Source organism: Eleutherodactylus coqui, chromosome 8, assembly GCF_035609145.1.
Source record: "Eleutherodactylus coqui strain aEleCoq1 chromosome 8, aEleCoq1.hap1, whole genome shotgun sequence".
Lineage (NCBI taxonomy): Eukaryota > Metazoa > Chordata > Amphibia > Anura > Eleutherodactylidae > Eleutherodactylus > Eleutherodactylus coqui.
The window spans coordinates 24,982,555-24,996,640 of record NC_089844.1 but is presented as its reverse complement, the minus strand read 5'-3'; the positions used below and the strand labels follow the sequence as shown (position 1 = coordinate 24,996,640).

Below are 14,086 nucleotides of genomic sequence, written 5' to 3'. Positions count from 1 at the left end.
GAGCACAACGGGGTTAGTACGAGAATAGACACGGCATACTTCACAATAAAGTTATAAATGCCAGCTTGGTGCATTCAGATATTATAGTCAGTTGTGCCGCTGGTTTTTCAGAGGTTTCCAAATATCAGAGGTCGGCCGTGCGGGGCCACTTCATCAGAATAGGCTCTTTCTTTGAAAATGTCGCACATCTCTCTGAAGGATACCCACAGTGATGTACAGGGCACATGAGTAAAAGTGAAAAAGCAGCAGGGGGACATAATCTTCACTGGACCCTATAAGGCATGGGTCAGATCCCACATGTGGGAGGTCCGGAGCGGATTCCGGCTAGAGACCCTGTGTACTTCCCTTTACTGTACTGCAGATGACCGCGGAGGCTCGCCAGCGGTCATGTGCAGAACGTTTTATGGTGCATTTCCCATGCAGTCGCTTCGCGAGGATACTGGTACCCGCAGCTAATAAGAAATGCTAATTGCATATGGGCTGCGGGTTGTACGCCTCCACTGACATTGTAAGAAAGCACAAGCACTGCGATACACATTTTTTTGTTCTTTCCCCTTCAAGTCAATAAGAAACTTTGGATAAACCAGTATATACTTCCCATCCTGTATACTATCCAACATATACTTTCCATCCCAGCAAACACGCGGCTCCGTGCCACATAGCGGGAGTGAGAGTTATAACCCATCAGTCGCCATGTAAGTGCAGCAGGTGAACCTCGGAGCAGGAATACTGGACACTGGCAGCAGATGAGCCAAGGAACGTGTTCCCACTGCCTGACTTTTGGGTTGCTATATCCTGATATCGGTGACCGTTCCCTTTACAAGTCCACATTAACAACATGCCTCTAAAGTTTGCAGAGATGGCTTGCCCCGGGCGCACAGACTGTGTTGTCCCTCTCAGACAAGGGTGCAAATGAATGGAGGATTTTTTAACCAAGAGGACTGGAGAACAACGAACCCACTCTAGTGAATCCCCGGGGGCTTCAGGTATGCAACGGGAAAGATCCTGCAGGCTGCACACAAGAAGCCTGAGATGAACAGATTTACACAGGAAAGACCGTCAACAGAAGCAAATACACAAACTGCTTTCATCAGAGACGCCGCTGTCACACAGCAGGAAGACCGTAAGGTCACTTTCCTATAGGGGCTGGGGTCCGGCAGGGTCGCCCGCATTCTGTGTCATGGTAGCGGCCCTGCAGAACACGAGTAATCACATTATTAACAAAGTCACACGATCTTATGATCATATAACAATTAATGATCAGATTGTACAATGCCTCCACCATGCCACCTACTGAAGGGCAACTTCTCTGTAAGTCAGTGTCCCATCTTCTAGCGGGCCTTGCACCACAACTAAGGATGTAACTAGACCAGAGTCTTCTACAGAAGGGAAAGATAAAGGTCTGGAGGTTTTGCCCCTCACGAATGCACAGCAGTCTTCTAGCGGCCATAAGGTCGGTTGGAAGGAGTACTGTTTCTACTTGCAGAGAGCGCCAAGTAGGTGAAAGGAGACTTAACAATGCTTCTCTGGGAAATTAGGTATGCAAACTGGGGTGGGTGGGGGGTGGGGGGTGTCATTCCATGTCAACCGCGCTAATTTGGGAGAGGGTCCCAGCCAGACAACCTTTAATTTTGCTGAAACTTCAGTTCATCCACCGCCTGTATGAAGTCCTGTGAAGTTTCAGCTTGCTGCATAGCTTTGGTTGAGGCACTAGAGCAATTTGCATAAAACTCGCTCTTCCCTTCAGGTCGTTTCGAAAAATTATCCAGGTTTGTTGTCCCTGTTCTTTATCTAATCAAGTAACTCACTGAAACGTGGTGAACTATTAACTGATTTTTTAGCTTAAAGGGGTATTCCAAAGAAATACCATTGATGACCTAGCATCAGGATAGGTCATCAATAGTTGATTGGGGTCTGTCGCTCGGGACCACGACTGATCAGGTGAGCGGGCGAATGCTGTCAGCACCGCAAATACGCAGAGGTCGGCAGGGAAGTCTCTGCACTGATCTCTGTGTAGTGGCCGGCGCTTGTAACTGCAGGCACGGCTCTCATTAAAATCAACGCGAGCCGTGCTTGCAGTTACCACTGCAGAGAGGTCGGCATAAAGGCTTCCGCTCCGACCTCTGGACAGGGGGCCTTAGTATGCAAGCAAAAAAAGAAGCCTGCTTATCAGAGCTTTGGTCTGCACTTGTACTACTCACTGGCCAAATTCAAGCTTCTTTAAGCCATTTGTTATAGGTTCCTTAACTTGTGGACAAGCTTGTCACGACAACTTTGGGCCTTATAAGCCCTGAAACCAATGCTTAGGGAGCCCTGCCTGTAATATTTTCAAATTTTACACAAAGTTGACCAAGTGTCAGTGAGTTCGCTTGCTTGGATGAAGAACAGTGGCAACACAAACTTTGCAGGGAAGAGTGACTTTTATGCAAATCGCTGTAGCAAGGTATACACCAAGCCGAAACGGTGCAGAACTTCATACAGGTGGTGGACGGTCCATAAAAATGTCAGCAAAATTAAGGGTGGTTGAGCAGGGGCCATTAGGCCACTTAACATGGAATGATCCACGGTACAATGCAGCGCCACCTATTGGAACACCAAAACAGCTCGAATGCAGGTGGTTATCTTGTCCTTCTGGAGAAGTCTCTGGTCTGGCTTACATCCTTAATCATATTACAAGGCCTGTTGGAGGGTTGGACATTGACTTCTAGGAAAACTACATTCCAATAAGTGGCGCTGGAAAGGCACTGTACACCATCCTGTATTTGTATATCAAAATTTCCCAAAGGAGCATTATATGGCCTACAAGTCTCCTCACACCTACTTGGCGCTCTCCACAAGGAGAAACAGTATCCCCCCTGACCTGGATCAGATGACTCCACCAATGAGCCCTTCATGTAGTTATGGTGGGACACCCACCCAGTTACAATACAGTCCTGCCGCCTTATCTCTAGCCGCACAATATACAGTCCCGCCTTATCTGTGGGGACCAGAATACACAGCGTCGTCCACCCCTGGAGAGGAACGATGGTCCTGGCAGGTCTATCCTGGCTTTACCCTGTAATAAGAGAACTAGCACAAGTGACCTGCAAAATTACCCCACAATCACCCCCAATAATTGGAACAAACCACAAAAGAGCAGGAACAGAGCACAAGACTACTAGGTCCAAACAATCGGGTACTGTTGTATCTTGTCTCCACTGGAAGAATGGGTGGAGACATTGGTTGGGAGTCTTCAGCTGCAGGGTACGCCTAGGTGATGGCCAGAGCAGGGGATTGGCTGGCGCACACACACCTCCCCACATGCACTGCCCATTCCCCTTGCCTAGGTAACACATCTGGCAGCTGGACTCCCCACTCTCAGCGTTCATGTTCCCCCTGGCGACACAGCAGCAGGCGGCTCCGCTGTAACGCTGTTGGCTGGGGTCCCTGCTGCTGTGTGACGGAGACACTGACAGGGAAAGACGAAGTTTCCAGCCGGGAGCGCCCCACACACACGAGCGGACTCCCCCTTCAGCTGCCGCATCCCCCTGTAATATGGTCCTGGTAGCTGACACCACTTGCCTCTCTCCCCCATCCGGCGGGAACAAGCTGCTGAGCCAGCAGGGAGAAACTGCGTTGAGAGGCGATACAGCGGGGAGAACAGTTTCGGCAGTGGGGGCACCATGGAGGGAAGAGCTGGAGAATTAAAGGGGGAAAGCAAAGTGTCATCGGTAGAGGAGCAGAGCTCCGAGCACGGCACAGGAGCAAGGAGGAGAGTAAGAGCCTGGGCAGCTGCAACGGCCACAGGAGGAGAGCACAGAAGAGGTTGGAAGGTAAGGGGGGCACTGGAGCGGGAAGGAGAATCACAGCCTGGCTGTCTGCAGCAGCCACAGGAGCAACCAGAGCGGTGAAGAGATTGCAAGCTGAGGGGGGCGTCATCAGGGTGGTAACAAAGCGTTACTTGTCACTGGTCAGGTCTCCACCCATATTTGTGTACATATCTGGATACAACAGTACCCAACAAGAAGAACTAACCCCTTAATTAGGGCGCCCAAGAAAATTAAGTCGGCTAACAAACTGATGTGTTAAGGCCCATTTACACGTAGCTATTATCGCTCAAAATTTGTTCAAACTACCGGAAATGAGTGATAACCATTACATGTGAAGGCAGGCATTGTGCATTTTTTGCTTGAAAGATGACTTTAAGGTGAACTTAAAGTATCTCTCAATAGACCACATGCTGTTATCTCCATGGAGGTTGGCAGATAACATTGTAATCTGCTGACAGCTGCAAAGAGAACAATGCAGCTCTGTGCATCGCTGGGTGCATGATAAATCACACACTGGGCTCTGCAAACAGCTCCTGGAGGCCTTCTTACATGCAGATGAAGGGTTAATGGCTATTAACACTTCATGAAATTAGATTGCTAAATTTTTCAATTTTTCTGTCCCTTAAAAGATTCCCTTTGCATGTAAATGGGCCTTAGGCCCCCTGTCCATAGTGGTGACGGAATATCGCTAGCGATATTCTGGCGCTGGGGAGAGCCGCGATTTGAATCCCGCGAGCGGAGAATCGCTATGATTCTCCGCTCGTGGACAGGGGGCTGCGCTTTTCAAAGCAACGCTATGGGAAGTGTGCACTACGTTACTCGCGGCCAGATTATCGCAGCGGGTAACGCAATGAACTATCACCCGTGGACAGGCAGCCTTAAGGGCATACTTGCAGTCTAGCGGACCATGGTTGAAGGATCTGCGAGGGGGAAGGGCTGGCTCTGCTGTAGCTGGGAATTGGGTCGGGTTAGGCGCTTTGGGGGCAGGGTTTTCTATTATGCGATTGCTGGGCGGTGCTTTGGGGGGGGGGGGGTTGGATGAGGCAATCGCTTGTCGATCCGCTCACGGGCGCTCGTATCAACAACATTGAAAATTATTGAAAACGAGCAAAAATCGGTGTTCAAGCGCATGAACGACACCCAAAAAGACCTGACTCACAGTACCTGGATGAATTCATGTGGCGTGAAAGATATGCTGCAACATGTGATTTAGCCTATTTTAATATGTTGACTCATTTCTGAATTCCAACCATGTTGGCTGCTGTCGTCATATATTATGTGTTAGCTACATACATCACACTACTAATCTGCCGATCCCATTAAGCCCATCTCATCGTTTTCATGTCAAACACAGATGTATTTTGCCTTAGCGTCACACAGCACAGCTTCAGCTCATTCATCTTGTTGGTTCCCGTCCAACTAATCACATCATACAAAAGCTCCACCCCCAAAGCTCCTAACCCAACCCAATTCCCAGCTTCCCTAGAGCCAGCCCCCCCCCCCCCCCCCCCCCCTGGTCCTTCAACCAGGGTCCCCTTTACTGCAAATATGCCGCCTTAAGCCGGTGTCCCAAATCTTCCCCAGCAGCAGATGGTGCAAGAAAAAAAAAAAAAAGACCAGGTTGGTTGCATTTCATTATGCCCGATCCTTGGTACCCTCCATCGACTCCTGTGCCGATGCCCCTCTCCCCATTAAAATAAATGTAGATTCAGTCGTGCGTTCTTGTACAGGTTTATGGTGATGTTGCTGTTTGCTCGGTCAACTGACGGTTACTTCGTGTGTAATAGCCACGGCGACTCACAGCAGCGGTACCTCCACGTCACCATCACTAAAACCTGGACAGTGAGAATAAGCCAAGTGCAGAAGAGTCACTCATATTGCTGTAAACATGGTGCATTCACACGGTCCCAGGACAATGTTCTACATTTATACAATCCCCCGCCAGACCTCAGTAAGTGCTACATTTCTAGCACTCATCAATAGTGGCCAAGAAACATTTGGTAGTATGAACGCTAAGGCTGGTTGGTCACACCGCAGTGGAAAGGCGCTGGTATGTGCGCATTGACGCATGCTGCGGGTTTATCATCAGCTTCACTCCCAGGATCTGCTGCAGAATACAATGCTGTATGTGACCGTCCTGATAACATGCATATGGCATCCACCACTATAGACTCAGGGTCATCTGGTACTACACAAAGAGCTTTCATAGACAACAGGAAGGGCCCACAAGGTTAGTTGTCTGCATTGCATTTCTTTCTGCGCTGACCGCTCGTCTCCTGGGATTTGCCTCATTTGTTGCTGCCCCGGATGAGAACCCATTAGACCGTGCGGAGGTCTTGGAAGCAGCATCTCGCTCGGCTCCAGCTAGAAGACACGACAGGCTGCAGAGCGCTGGGCTATAAATTCATTTCATAGATCCCATGTCCTGAGCAGAATATGAAATGATTCCCCGCCAGGTCCTCGCGGCTTCCAGATTCAGCAGCAGCGCAGGTTACATCACCGGCGGTTCCTGCCTGCAGCAACAAGGTCAAAACTATATTTGCTTTCGCCTGACTCAGCTCCTCCAAGCACATTTTACACTTCACTTATGTCTTACAGGACGGTGCAAGACGCTGCATTGTGCTCCAGCCCTGAAGTCACGCAGATCCTGCCAGACCATCAAGTACTGATAAGTGGATGCAACCAGGAGTAAAACCACAATGGGCACTCGAGAACGGCACGCGACAGGCGCCAACGACAGGGCGATCGGGGCTTCCACATCCTGCCAACCTTACACGGCGCTTCACCCCCTAGAGATCCAACTCCAATCAAAATCAAAGATCTGAAGGTTGAGTCACACGTGGTAGTCCCCCGAAATCATTACATTAGGGTACCTTCACACAAAGCAGATTTGTTGCAGAAATCCACGTTCCTGCTGCAGAACCGAGCCAGAGACATTGACAGAAGTTTCGGCAGCGAGTTTGCTGCATGTGGATAGCCCCTTAGAGCGATGTTTAGACCTTGGCTTCAACAGCCAGAACATGGCAATGAATTGGCCTCATCACTGGTCGAAGCCCAAGCACATAACTGCGCCTCCACAAGGTTGGTGGAGACCACTGCAACTGTTGTACACACCAACAATTCAAAGGACAACTCCACAATTATTTTTCTATACAGTCGGCCGACTTTCAAAGTTACGATTACGTTTTATGGTTTGCATGACAAGTATCTGTAACCAGGCTGCGTCCTCCCAAATCGCACACGGAAACCAAGGCAAAAGACAAGTAGATTACAGCCAAGATCCATCCGAGATGAAGAAGTGGCCATAGGAGCAGCTAAAGGAGCCATTCTGATCCACAGAAACAGACATTAATGGAGCCGTCGATGTCAATCGTTTGTTTAGGCACCTTTGTTACCGACTCCGGGGATTCCTTCAGAAATAGGTGTCAATCATGGATTAGCGTGGAGCTGTCCGCACCGCGCCAATCGTGGTATAACGCTCTCATTGTTTTCAATGGGACTGCTCCGACACTCGATCACAGCGCTTTCCAGCACCGCAATTTGAGCGGCGTCTGCTCTATTTTTGAGTGCTTAGCACTCCTCAGCAAAACGAAAGTAGAACAAACATGCGAGGGAGGCCTGAGAAAAAAAAACTGAAAAGGATTTAACCCCTTAGTGACCAAGCCTTTTTGTTGGCACCGTATGTTGTTCGGGGCATTTAAAGGGTTAACAGCCCTGATAGGCCACGCGGCTTGTCGAGACTATTTCCCGCGGGTGTAAGCTGTAACAAAAAGCTGACACCCGTGATGTATGGAGGGAGGTTGCAGCACGATTTCCTTCGATACATGTCCTGCAGCTGAAGGACGTAAAAACACGATTGGGCGGTCACTAAGGGGTAAATTAAACCTTACTATAAAAAGGATTGTCAGCCGAAAATACGTGCATTTAAGAGAAAAAAAAACTTGTCCCCAAAAGGCGTCCATAGCCTTTAAGTACATTGTCAAGTGCACTGAGCGGGGACAGGGGTTTCCCAAGTCAAAGAGCCCACGTGTAAGCGCTACACATGAAAGCCCTTATATAAAAGAGGTAACCAGATATCGCCACATCCGTAACACCCTGTACTATAAAACATGACAATTAACAGTACATTCCTACGCAAAAAATGCCAAAATAGCAGTTTATCTCCCTTCTCCAAAACAGGGAAAAAGTAAAAAAAAAAAAAAAGTTGGGTATATCTCAAAATGGTACCAAAAAAACTGACAAGATATAAAATTCTCCGGTCGCGGAATGCGGTGATTTTTTTTCCCCCCATTAACAAAACACTAAGGGGGTTATATTGTTCAAAATCTTTAAAAATTAGGTGTCATCATACAGACTCACAGAAAAACGTGAACATATATTTATACCGCATCGTGAGGGCCATGAAAATAAAAAAAAAAAAAAAAAAGCTAGAAATTGTCCCACAAAATACAAGGTTTCATACGGCCAGTCACAAAAACAAAGTTATAACCACGGAAACACAAAAAGGGAAGCAATTTATTGGGTCTTTAGGCTGCATGTCCACGGGCGCGATTCCGCTGGCAATTAATAAAAAACGCAGATACGGCGTCCACGAGCGGAGAATCACAGTGATTCTCCGCTCGCCGGATTCAAATCGCAGCATGCTGCAATTTGCCGCGGTGAGCCGTCAGCTGTCTCTGTGGACAGGCAGCCTTAGGAGTGGATTTAGAAATGTAGTTGTCAGTAAAGGGTTAAAAAGTGGCCTTGACACCCCTGAGATCTGTGCCAAATATATTCACATGAAACGAATTAGAAATCTTTATTTGGAAAAAAAAAACAAAAAAAAAAAACAACATAGTTAAATATTCCACCTGCGGTATCTGAGAGGGCTTCCCCAGTTTTAATGTAATCGGTTACACTCACACGGCTCAATGCGCTGCGGACGCACAAAACTCATCAATATGAACGCCATTCTTTTGCTGTGAGGTAACAAGAATCGCTGCATGTTCTATTTTTTCGTGTCCCTCTGAACGCCGATTGCTTTCAACAAGCAGCCAGAAACATTGCATGCCGTGCTACGTGCTCGCCGCTGCGATGGGAAACACTTGCCGATCCCGTGCCGCGCGCGAAGCATCGGAGGGTTGCAGCTTCACTGAAGTGATGCGAGCCATTGTTGTATGAAGAATGCCTGGCACCCGTTGATATATATCGGGGTGATATTGCGCTCGCGCGTGTGCAGGCGGCCTTAGGCAGTATTTACACGGCCGGTAGCGAGTCACACCTGACATTCTCAGCACGAGTCACATGGCACAGAACACGGACACGGCTTCCGAGCTCGCTACGACGGGGAGAGAAAAATCACCAATGTAAACAGACGGACTGCGAACAACGGGGTCTATTGTCGGGCGAGTGAGAATATCGGGCCTGTAGATATGGCCTTAGGGGGTTAAGAAAGAGAAATAATACAAACCAAGGGGTTAAAGGGGCGGAAGCGCCACACAGACGGCAAACAAGCGACTAAACTAAATATCAGCCGGTATCGCTGACCCCACATCCGCCTCAGAAGGGTCCTGCTAGGAAACCAATCTGGCCTAAAGTAAGAAAGCATCAGACACCTCGCAGATCCAAGCCGAAGTCACATCTGCTGCAGACTTGGGGGGTTTTGCAGCATTTTGGTGTTTTTTGTGGCTTCCCTACCACTAAATACACGGCGAGGTCTGCATCGAACTACTGACAAGTCCATATACACGGCGTTGGGGTTTGTGGATGGAGGTTTATGGCTTTTTCCCTGCAGGCTTCTCTATAGCACTTTTAGATCATTATGAAACAAATGCCACCCTAGTCTACAGGCAGTAAGGAACTGGTTAAAAACACAAAAAAACAAGTCATAAGTGTGAATACGGCCTTAGGGCTCCTCACACCGCCGTATTCTGGGCTGTATATGTATCAGCCAAAACCAGCAGCCAAAGGCCGCCTGCAGACGGCCGGGTCGGATCCGGCTGCGGGAGTTATCGCAGCAGGACCCGTCCCGCGCCCCTGCAGGGACCAGCGCGTACTTACCTGCTTCCGCGGCTCCGGCTGTTTGATGTGTCAGCTGCCAGGCAGCCGGCGCATGCGCAGACCGGACCCGGCGGCCGGGGAGTGAGACTTCTCTGTGGGGCTCTGCGAGCCCCGCACATAAATAGAGCATGCCGCAGTTTGTTCGCCGCGTGAGATTTTGCGCAGCCAAATCACGGCCGTCTGTCTAGGATTGCGTAATATGGCAGCTTCCACAGGCGGAAATTCTGCGGGAAATCCTGCCACGGAATTTCCGCCCGTGTGCAGGAGGCCAAAACCAGAGGAGTCCGAAACACGGAAGAGGTGCAAATTTATCCATTATACGTCTGCAGATTTTACTCCAGGTATTTTTTTTTTTTATTACAAATACCGACCGGAATACCGCGGAGCGAATGCGGCCTCAGGACGGGCTCACAGGACCGTGATGGTACAGTGTACCCCAAGCACGGGTTTGACTGGCAGAATATGCTGTACCAATCTCCAATCGGCCATGCAGTCACAAGGCCTTGCATGGCCATACCCACTTAAGGTATTAGGGGGAATGTCCGTGAGGGCCACCATCCAGTTTCACTCCTCACAAGGATCCTCCAGTCTCCAGCGGAGCGCTCAATGATGCATCCTGAGCCAGGAAGGACTCCGAGACACAAGAACTAATCAGGCCCCAGCAGTAAGAATCTAGGTGCAAAGGTGACCTGGGTGGTCTCATGTGTCCTGGGCTATACTGATCTCACCACCATGTCCTGACTCCAGCGAGCACTAGCTCTGGGGCACACTACCCAGTTGTCCGCTCACTTTTTACGGGAAACTGCCCATAACAAGTACTGAATCCATGTAATCAGCCAACAGTCCCGTGTCAGAGGTCAGATGTAAACATCCACCGTCCTCAATGTAAAGGATGCAGAGCGTGAGGCAGGCAACGTCACGACCAACGATGGCCGTCATCAACAAGGGAAGCAAGAAATTACACAGGAGATGGGTTCTCAACAGAACAAGGGGCAGAACTCCTTGATGTCACATGATCAGATGCAAATAAAAAGGGATTTTAATGTTAGAATACCCCCGGGATGACGGCAGCCGCCACGGAGGAGTCCTCTGAATACTAACAGGTATGGGACAGACAATCCCAACCATGGTACATGCCCCCGGGGCTAACAATGGCCAAAGCCCAAATATCAAGTGCAAAGGAAGAAGTGTGGCAGCACACAAACGCTAATGTGTTGTCCCTCTTCTTCCTTGGAAAAACACAACTACCGGTATAATAGTTTATTTTAACCCTTTCTGCTCGATCAATTTCACACATTACCTATACTACAAACGCCAAACTATTGTGAACATGAAAAACGCTTCTCTGCAGACCACCGGCAGAGTTGGCACACTTGGTGAGATCTATGGACAATCCGCTGTATGTGGGCATCACAGCAGATGCCATTAACGTAAGCAGGTGGTGCTCCCCAGGCTGCCTGTCTCCTCTGTGTATTGCAGCCACTTCCCCGCAGTGCGGCCCCCTTGAGGCTGGGATATTTTTTTTCCAGTTTCACATCTATCCCATGATGCATCAGTCCAGGATTAGTTAAAGGGGTTGTCCCGCGCCGAAACAGGTTTTTTTTTTTTTTTCCAACACCCCCCCCCCCCCCGTTCGGTGCGAGACAACCCCGATGCAGGGGTTAAAAAAACACCGGACAGCGCTTACCTGAATCCCCGTGCTCCGGTGACTTCTTACTTACCCGGTGAAGATGGCCGCCGGCATCTTCTCCCTCCGTGGACCGCAGGGCTTCTGTGCGGTCCATTGCCGATTCCAGCCTCCTGATTGGCTGGAATCGGCACGTGACGGGGCGGAGCTACACGGAGCCCCATTCAGAAAAGCAGAAGACCCGGACTGCGCAAGCGCGTCTAATTTGGCCATTAGACGGCGAAAATTAGACGGCAACCATGGAGACGAGGACGCCAGCAACGGAACAGGTAAGTGAATAACTTTTGATAACTTCTGTATGGCTCATAATTAATGCACAATGTACATTACAAAGTGCATTAATATGGCCATACAGAAGTGTATAGACCCACTTGCTGCCGCGGGACAACCCCTTTAAGGCTCTACCATTTTTGCCTCTCGGACGAACAGTTTAATGATCATTACCTTCTATATTCAGCTGAATAAGCTACAGAGCCCAAGTATACAGTCAAGATAAGCTGTGATCTCCTCTATTATAACTGTATCATCATCATTGATAGGGCTGTATGTGCCCCCTGCAGTTGTAGGATTTATGTAACAGCATCAAACTGAGAAACTGGCTAGAAAATAGATGCATAGCCCCAAACTGATCTAAGCCGGTCAGAACTGCGATCATGTGACTATTTGACGTGAACGTTTCCGATAGAAAAGAATATGTACTCAAGGTAACACTACTCCCTTATATACACACACAGGAGGCCCTTTAATGCTCTGCAGATAGATATCCCAGCGTAATAAGCACCAGATGTCATGTACAGTAATAACTATTGGCCGGTCTGACACGTGTGCAGCGACTCTTCACAAGTTGTGAGCAAATCCTTCTTTGCATTAGCTAATTTTCACCAGTAAAAACCAATGTACAAACCGTGGCATGTGACGTTCCCCGACCTCATACAGCCGGGATGTGGTCCTATATATGCCGTAAGGAGCACACAACATCAAACCAGCTCACAAGATACGAATACATACAGAACTCATGGCAGTGATGTGGAAAGTGTCCAGCAGCGCTGCGCTCAGTACAGGCCGCCAGGTGAAGGAAGCGCTGACAACCGAAGACTTGGTGGGCGAGCTCTGTCACTCATGAAATCAACTGCCGGTACTGATGGTGCGGATTTTGACTCCGCTTTGGATGCGGAATTTGCCACGAACGTTCTGCAACATTTTCGTCACATGTAAGGGCTAATGCCCATGGCCGGATTTCTGCCGCGTTTTACGGGGCAGAAATCCGTGGCGCTGCCCCGCAGCCATTAGGTTCTTTTGAACCTAATAAGCTCAATGTACACTCGACATCTGACACTGCCGGCGCGTTATGCGCTGTACTGCGCGCCAACGCATCATGTGGGACTTCGCGCAGCGGTTCCAAAAGTATGGGGTCTTTGGGGGGCACCGTCAGGGACTCCGCGGCAGTATTCCACTTGCAGAGCCTGTCAGGGCAATGTGCATTAGGTCTAGGCATACCCTAAGGCTTCTTCATATGATCGCGTTTGTGCAGTTATTTACGTGCGCAAAATCTGCACAAGCAAAACACAGAGAATAGAACCCATTCATTTCAATGTGTTTTGTGGACGTGTGGAAAAAAGTATGACCTGTATTGTACAAGGCAAAGGTCTCCAGAGAAGTCTATGGGAGGTACGCAAATACACAAGGGGAAGAGTTAAACACATCTGGACCTCATTAGGCTAATTAATCTTTCAATCCACAGAAAGGGTGTGACATGACTGCGCATGTACTGGACATGCGCGCGCAAGCAGTACTATGTGCTGACACGCACGCAAATCTACCTCATCCAACCACATTCATGCACAAGTATGTTGCGCTGCAACGACCGGTTTTGTGCATCTAAATAAGCCCTAAAGGAGATTTCTCTCTACACCAGTGTGCGGCTCCCCAGTCTCATGTCTGACTGGGTCCCAGAGGTTGGACCCCCACCAATTAAAGTGGTTGCATATCCTAGAAATACGCCATTACTTTATACGTTGAGAGGAGAAGTCTGTCACCGGCATTTTATTACATAAAGCAATAACCACAGGTGGGCGATATGAATAGGAGCACAAACACCTTTTTTGACAAGGGTGACATTTTTTCGCAACGGACGCTCTATGCAAATTACCAGGAACAAGCCAACGAAGCAGTCCACCTCCTTGGACTAGAATGGCCTCTTTCACTTTCACTCAGACCAAACGCCATCCCTTGTCGACGACTGACGTCTCCAGCTTTGACCTGGAAAGGCCGCGTGTTCCACAGACAACGGCGTGTGCGGAGTGACATGTCCTGAGGTTACTTCAGTGATGAAACGCACCTAGTCTGGGACGTGCAGAGCGCACATCATCTGTGGAACTCAGAGCTGGAGACGTCAATCCTCAGGCAAGGGATGGGTTTGAGGGGAAAAGAGCCCAGACCAGTCCATCGGAGCAGTGGACCGCCCATCTGACTGTTTCCCGGTAATTTGCACGGAGCGCATTGCTGCAGGAAGAAAACTGCAATTTTGGGATCAGGTCACCACTGTCAAAAG

The 14,086-nt window shown here is 49.1% G+C and overlaps 1 protein-coding gene across 1 annotated transcript in view; it reads right to left on the bottom strand.

Moving 5' to 3' along the window:
* Positions 1-14,086, bottom strand: part of CLASP1 (cytoplasmic linker associated protein 1) — a 151,870-nt gene that overhangs the window by 127,659 nt on the left and 10,125 nt on the right. The gene's annotated exons all lie outside the window — the stretch shown is intronic.